This window comes from Herpailurus yagouaroundi, unplaced genomic scaffold, assembly GCF_014898765.1.
Source record: "Herpailurus yagouaroundi ecotype Mexico unplaced genomic scaffold, PumYag 67650, whole genome shotgun sequence".
NCBI classification, from domain to species: Eukaryota; Metazoa; Chordata; class Mammalia; order Carnivora; family Felidae; genus Herpailurus; species Herpailurus yagouaroundi.
The window spans coordinates 6,517-13,687 of record NW_024420451.1 but is presented as its reverse complement, the minus strand read 5'-3'; the positions used below and the strand labels follow the sequence as shown (position 1 = coordinate 13,687).

General features: G+C 45.9%; 1 long non-coding RNA gene across 1 annotated transcript in view; it reads left to right on the top strand.

Annotated features, from left to right (window-relative positions):
* The first annotated feature begins 4,919 nt into the window (after positions 1–4,919).
* Positions 4,920–7,171, top strand: part of LOC121025505 (uncharacterized) — a 3,763-nt gene continuing 1,511 nt past the window's right edge. The window contains exons 1-2 of the long non-coding RNA XR_005788080.1: positions 4,920–6,039; positions 6,191–6,602. This is a non-coding gene — a long non-coding RNA (uncharacterized LOC121025505). The remainder of the gene's footprint in view (positions 6,040–6,190; positions 6,603–7,171) is intronic.

Here is a 7,171-nt window from a genome sequence, read left to right as displayed (position 1 = left end):
GACAAGTTACCTAATTTGTCTGAGGCTTCGTGTAAAATATTATTGCCTCTAGGGCGGAAACTAACGGTTCGGAGTTAGATGTACGACTTCCAAAAGACGCAGTGAAGCCCAGCGCGTCAGGGTGCTCTGCTGCGACCTGCCAGAAGGCCTCTGAAGGACACAGACCCTGAATGAGGCCTGGAGGAGGTGGTGCACAAAAGGGGCCAAGCAAGTGAGTGGAGGAAGAGCACAGGGAGCAATGAACTTGACTAGAGAAGGGACCCTGGGCAGAGCTATCTCTTTAAAAGAACTTTTTTCTATTTGAGTATTGTTGACGCACGGTGTTATATTAGTCTCAGGTGTACAGCGTAGTGAGTCACCATCTCTCTATGTTAACCATGCTCACCACAGCAGAGCCTTCTTCGTTCAGGCCCTTTTGAAACATTCGTTTTTAAATAGATTTATTTTTATGGTGAGAAAAAAAAGTCTACCTACAGTGAAACGTCTTTTCCACCTTTGTAACCATAATTATTAATTCCTTACATCTTTCTTTTTCGTTTTTTTAAAGTTTATTTATTTATTTTTGAGAGAATGAGCAGGGGAGGGGCAGTGAGAAAGGGGGACGGAGGATCTGAAGCAGATTCTGTGCTGACAGCGGAGAGCCCAACGTGGGGCTCGAACTCACGAACCGTGAGATCATGAGCTAGGCTGAAGTCAGACATTTAACTGACCGAGCCACCCAGGCACCCCCTTTACATGTCTTTTTCTGATGTTTCTAAATGCATCTAACAGATATGAATAGACTTTTTAAATGTGTTTTATATTTCTTATCTCTGCCCCATCCCCACAAAGCTATTATAAATATACTGTTTGATACCTTGTCTTAGAAGAGATCAGAATTTTTGTTTTGGAGCTTCATATCAGTTGCTTCAGTTTTTTTTTTTTCCCCTGTGGCATGTGTTTCCATTGTATGAATGTACCTTAGTTTATTTGACCAGCCCTGTATTTACTGGACACTGGAGTTCACTCTTTCTATAAATAACCGTGTGTATGTGATCTTTTAACTCTATGCAACTATCTCTGTTCAGTAAAGTCCCAGAAACAGAATTGCTGAGGCAAAGGATAAATGAATCTACAATTTTCATAGATAATCGCCTGTTTACACTCTGTCAGGAATATACCTGTGCCCTCTCGGCCTTGTAGGCAGAAGGTATTATCAAACTTTTGGATATTTGCTCATCTAATAGGTAGAACATGATAAACTTTTTTTTCAAGTTTATTTATTTGTTTAGAGAGAGAGAGAGAGAGAGAGAGAGAAAGCGAGCATCAGTTGGGGAAGGGCAGAGGGGGGGGGGGAGAGAGAGAATCCCAAGCAGGCCCCTCGCTCTCAGTGCAGAGCGTGATGCAGAGCTTGATCCCAGGAACTGTGAGATCATGACCCGAGCCAAAATCAAGAGTCGGACGCTTAACTGACTGAGCCACCCAGGCGCCCCGAAAATGGTAAATTTTTATTAAGCGCTTCCTTCAGCCAGACCCATGTTCCCTCACAGTGTCTAGGATCTTCTTTTCTACTCCTGTGTGCCCCTACCTTCTTGGTTCATTCAAGTCTTTACAGGTTTCCCAGCTGCTGTGGGAAGAACACCAGATTGGGTGCCGGTACGGACTGGCTTGTAGCAGGATCCGGCCTCAAGCCCTGTTCTACCAGTCACAAGTCCAGTAACAGCAGGCCAAGCGTTGGCTCTGTGAGGTTGTTTCTTCATCTGTAAGGTGGAGGCTCCCTCATAGGGATTCTCTGGCTGAGAATCAGATCAGATGCCTGGGGGCGAATTACAGCTGAAGCAGCTTCTGAGCAACAGAGCACATTAGCTAGAACTTTCAAACATCAACAAGAATTTCGGTAGAACATCCTGGAAGGGAGCAATCCCCGCTCTATCGGCTGGGCCCATGGCGTGACTTAAGTTCATTCACCTGTCTGAACCCTTCCTTGTGTCTCCTCCTCCCACAGGCCAGCCCGCCGGCCCTCTGTGTGTCATGTGCCCTGCTTTTATCTTTCGTGAGTCTTGTGATTGGAAAATTCCAGCTTAAGGCCGTTGAATCAGTGACCGTCCACCCTGTGTGGGAGGCGTCATCCTGGGCATTGTGGGAGAAGTCAAGGGAAGAGGGTCAGGGTGTACAGACCAGCGCGGGGCAGTGGCGTGCGGAACTGGCAAACACAGAGCACACAGATGCACAAACACACATCCAGCACCATCACTCTGAGTGCTGGGCCTGAAGTTATCTTCGCACGTCCACACACACCAGCTCTTAGAGGGTGTGTCTGAGGGTGAAGAGTCACATCAGCAGTTAAGAGTTCGCTTATTTTTGTCATATTACTTAAATATTTGTTTACGTGGATTTTTTAAAGTTGATTTACTTTGAGAGAGAGAGAGCGAACAGGCGTTCTATCAAAATAAATGTTAAAAAAAGTTTTTTAAAATCATCTACAAGTTAAACATAAAGTACAAAAGATGTAACATTCCAACGAAATGTATTAACTTAATGTTTTCTGGAAACCAAACTGCAGTTTGCTTTGTGAATAGAGGATTGATGGCCTGAATAGCTTCTTTTGTGTCGGTTGGGTCTGAATTATAGTGATCCCTGAGAAGCACAGCTAGGGGCAGGTGGTTAGGAGTGTGGACTCAGGAGCCAGACTGCTGGAGTCTTCCATTAACCAGCTTTGCGACCCCGGGCAAGATACTCAACCTTTCTGACCTTGATGTCCTCATCTGCAAGACGGGGATAAGAATGCTAGCAAGTGAGTTAAGGTATGCAAAGCGCTTAGAGCAGTGCCAATCACAGGGTGAGTGCTCCATAGGCGGTGTCATTATCATTTTACTACTGGGGGTCCCCGTGATGTCAGTTCTCGCGCTACTTGTCTGTGTATACACGGCTGCAGATCTGTGCTTGATGATATTTGTCAGAGGTCGTTATCACGAGGCCTTCTCTTGGGGGAAATGATTCTTCGCACTTGCAGCCCCCTCTGTACTTTCATGAGCACCCCTGACCGCCAGGTGGTGCCGTGGACCCCAACACGCTAGTCCACGCGCTCAGGAAAAGCGCAGGTTCAGAATCGCTTGGCGGGGGCACTTTATGGGGTGGTCATGCCGATTCTCCAGCCCATGCTTTTATTCCACACCTACGCCTCTGTGTACGCGCAATATACGGATGTATATAATACGTATATGTTTCCAGACTGTCTTCTAAATGAAAGCACAAACTTCTAGAATTTTTGAACAGGCAGTTTTTGAAAAACGCTGCCCTGAGCTGGACAGAAGTGGAAGGACTGGAGCGTTTCAGCCCTATGTTGCATTTTCTTCAAAAGTTTTGAAAATTCTCTTTCTTTCACTTTTCCTTCAAACCCTCATCTCTAGCACTTTTTGCCACTTGATGTGCATGTCTCTTATTCTCTCTGGGTCCTGCCGACCAGCTCTGATCCTGGTGAGACTCTTGTGAACTTGATTTCATCCTGACCGTGGTGTTGATTTGGTGGAAACTCTAATTTATCACACAAGCTTCTTGCTGTCGGGTGGTGTTTCTTTATTCCCACACCCAGTCCACTCCATCATTAAAATGTGTCTTACAGATGAGGGGTCATTTATAATTGATAACCATTTCGGTAATGCTGGTGAATATTTCCGTAATTCTCTTTCCTTACATTTAAAAAAAAATTTTTTTTTTCATTCCTTACATTTTTATAGCCATGTGTGTAGAGGCTAAGCAGTCTTGCCAGTGGCGATAAGAACAACCAGTGACAAATTGAGGTTAATGTTTATTGAGTACTTACTTTGTGCCAGACACTCTATAAGCATTTTACCTATATGATCTCATTCAGCCTTGAACACAGTCATAGGTGGGTGCTGTTACCGTGCCGGTTTTACGGGTAAAGGAATGAAGTCCGTGAACTTTAGGAACCTATTGTGGGGCTACAGCAGTGTGCCAACCAAAGCCAACCAACATCACCCTTTAAGGAAACCCCTTACCCACTAGCTATGGATTTACCTATTCTGGACGTTTAATACCAACGGAATCATACACTATGTGGCTTTTTGTGACCTCCTTCCTTCACTTAGTAGGTTTTCAAGGTTCATCCGTGTTGTAGCATGGGTCATGGCTGAATCATATTCCATTGTGTGAATACACCACAATTTGTTTTATCTTTTCAGTTAGTGGACATTTGTTCTATTCCTACTTTTTGGCTACTGTGAATAATATTGCTGTGAACACTCGTGGACAGGTTTTTGTGCAGACATTGTCTTTTAATTCTCTTGGGTATATACCCATGAGTTGAATTGCTGACTCATATGGTAACTCTGTGTTTAACTTTTAAGGAACTACCAAACTGTTCTCCACAGAGGCTGCACCATTTCACATTTCCGCCAGCAGCGTGTAGGAGTTCCATTTTCTCTACACCTTTGCCAACACTTGTTATTCTCTGTCTTTTTAATTTTTTAAAAATTTTTAATGTTTCTTATTTTAGAGAGAGACAGAGAGAGAGAGACAGAGCATGAGTTGGGGAGAGGCAGAAAGAGAGGGAGACACAGAATCTGAAGCAGTCTCCAGGCTCCAAGCTGTCGGCACAGAGCCCGACACAGGGCTCGAACCCACGAACCGTGAGATCGTGACCTGAGCCGAAGTCAGATGCTTAACTGATTGAACCACCCAGGTGCCCCTCTGTCTTTTTTATTATAGGCATCTTGGTAGGCATAAAGTAGTATCTTATTACGGTTTTGATTTGTATTTCACTACCGTCTAATGATATTGAGCATCTTTTCATGGACTTTCCATTTGTATACCTTTAGAGAAGTGTCTCTGTAAACCTTTGCCCATTTTTCAGTCAGATTATTTGTTCTAATATTATTGAATTGTAAGAGCTCTCTATATTCTGGATACTAGACCCTTATCAGATATATGATAATCCTTGGAAAGAAGATATGCAGATTTTTTTCCTGTTCTATGGGTTATCTTTTTACTTTCTTGATAGTATCCTTTTGAAGCACAAAAGCTTTTAGTGTTGATAAAGTCCAGCGTACCTATTTTTCATTGTTTACTTATTTGTTGGCTGTCATATAAGAAACCATTGCCTGATCCAAAGATTTATACCTGTTTCCTTCTAAGAGTTACTTTTAGGTCTTTGATCCATTTTGAGTTCATTTTTTATATGGTGTGAGGTAGGGGTCCAACTTTCTTCTTTTGCATGGGACTGTTCGCTTATCCCAGCACCATTTGTTGAAAAGACTATTCTTTCCCCACTGAAATGTCTTGGGCTGCAAATCAGCTGCCCATAAATGTATGGGTTGTTCGCCAATGTTTGACTAGCATGTCTTGAAATGTTGTTTGGGTTTATGATGTAGATAAGAGCACACAGCTCAGCCAGAAGACATTAAGGTAGAAACTTGAGTTCTAAAATCCTTATGGAAATGAGCCCACATTAAGGGGAGTTTGGCACGTCTTCTGACCCAGTGTAAACCATTAGGGCAGATATGGGCAATCTCTTGGGCCCCGGGTAGCTTTGTTGTTGTAGGAATCTGTATTCGCCCGTGACATACTCTATCGGTTCATAAACAAAGGAGGAGACAGCAAATAGTTCTAGTTCAGAAACAGAATGTGGATTCTCAGAAGCCTCAGGAGAAGGGGAGCAGCCACTAGCCAGTGCACATTTTAGAAGGCCCAGAGTAGTTTTCATGTGCGTGCGTGTGTGTGTGCGTATGTAAAGACAGTAACACTGGCTCCCCGTAGTCCCTGAAGCACCACTGAAGGGCAGGAAGAGGCAGTACCATTGGAAGAGTGAGCAGGTGCACACCCCATGTATACTTGCGTGCACACTCCTGCACCCCGTGTACACTGATCTCCGGCAGCAGGTCCTGGGAACAGGAGGCATCTGGGACCCCACATACGGCCCAGCTCTGGTGGACCAGCGCTTGCACCGGAGATCCCGGGCCCCGCAGTTCCCTTGGCCGCCCACTCTACCTCAGTCCCAGCTGGGGAGAAACTTTGTGAGGTGTGTCAGAGGAAGGCTTGTGTGTAAGCAGAGGAGCACGGTGGGTGGATGACGAGGATGTTTTGTTTTGGAAATCCCCAGACAGCAGTTTTGCCTTCTTACCGCCGTCCCAATAGCCTTGGGCATTCTAGCTGACAGCTTGTCACACAGGTTTCTCTGTTTAAAACCTTCCAGGGTATTGTCGGAATTCAGCAAAGCCCAGGTAAACTCTGTGCCAACCAACGGACTGAGCGGACTGAGTGGAGAAATGGAGATTCCCACGGGGCGGGCCTCACTCCCCCTCCCCGGCCTGGAGGCCAGCATCCCTTTTGATGTGCCCGCAGAGCCCCTCCCGCCCCAAGCATCCTCTGGGACTCAAGATGGGGACCGCAAGCAGGAGCCGCCTCCCCAGGCACCTGGCACCCTGGGCTTGCTGCAGTTGGGCACTGCCAAAGCTGTCCCCTCGGTGAGCATTTTAGACCAGAGGCCTTCCAGTCCCGTGGGAGAGGCGGCGGCCAGAGCATTCAGCCCGGGGAACGGCCAGCAGAAGTCTGTGGAGGATGACGGAGCTGCACGGAGCCTTGGGGTGTCCTCACCCACCAGCCCGGTGAGTGATACAAGCTTTTCGGGGAGAGGTCTTGGGGAAATGTCTCAGAGCTGGTGCAGGGTCTCCCCAGCTAGCCACCCCGAGTGGTCTCTGCCTTGTCTCCATTAGCCCCTCATATCTGTCACGGCGGACGTGAGCCAGGCACGGTGCCAGTCCCTTCCCATGGGTCTCTCTTGTCCTCTCACATTGACCCCGTAGAGAAGATAATTCTCATCTGATCATAGACCCTGCGCATAACCACTGCCACTTATCAGCTCAAGGCCTCGGGCAAGGCACTTTGCCTCACTGAGCCTTGGTTTCCTCCTCGGGTCTTGTTATTATTAAATTCAGATTTGCTAAAATACCAGACTTTGAGAATACTCATCTTGCAATATGAGCCAGGTTAGAACTGCACCATCCCATATGGTAACCACTAGCCACACGTGGCTGTTGAATGAGCGTGTAAAATGTGGTTAGTCCAAACTGAGATAAGCTATGTGAAATAAACACTGGATCTTGAAGGCTTCGTCTGAAAAAAAAAGAAGGCGAAATATCTCAATCATTTATCGATTATGTGTTACAATGAAAAT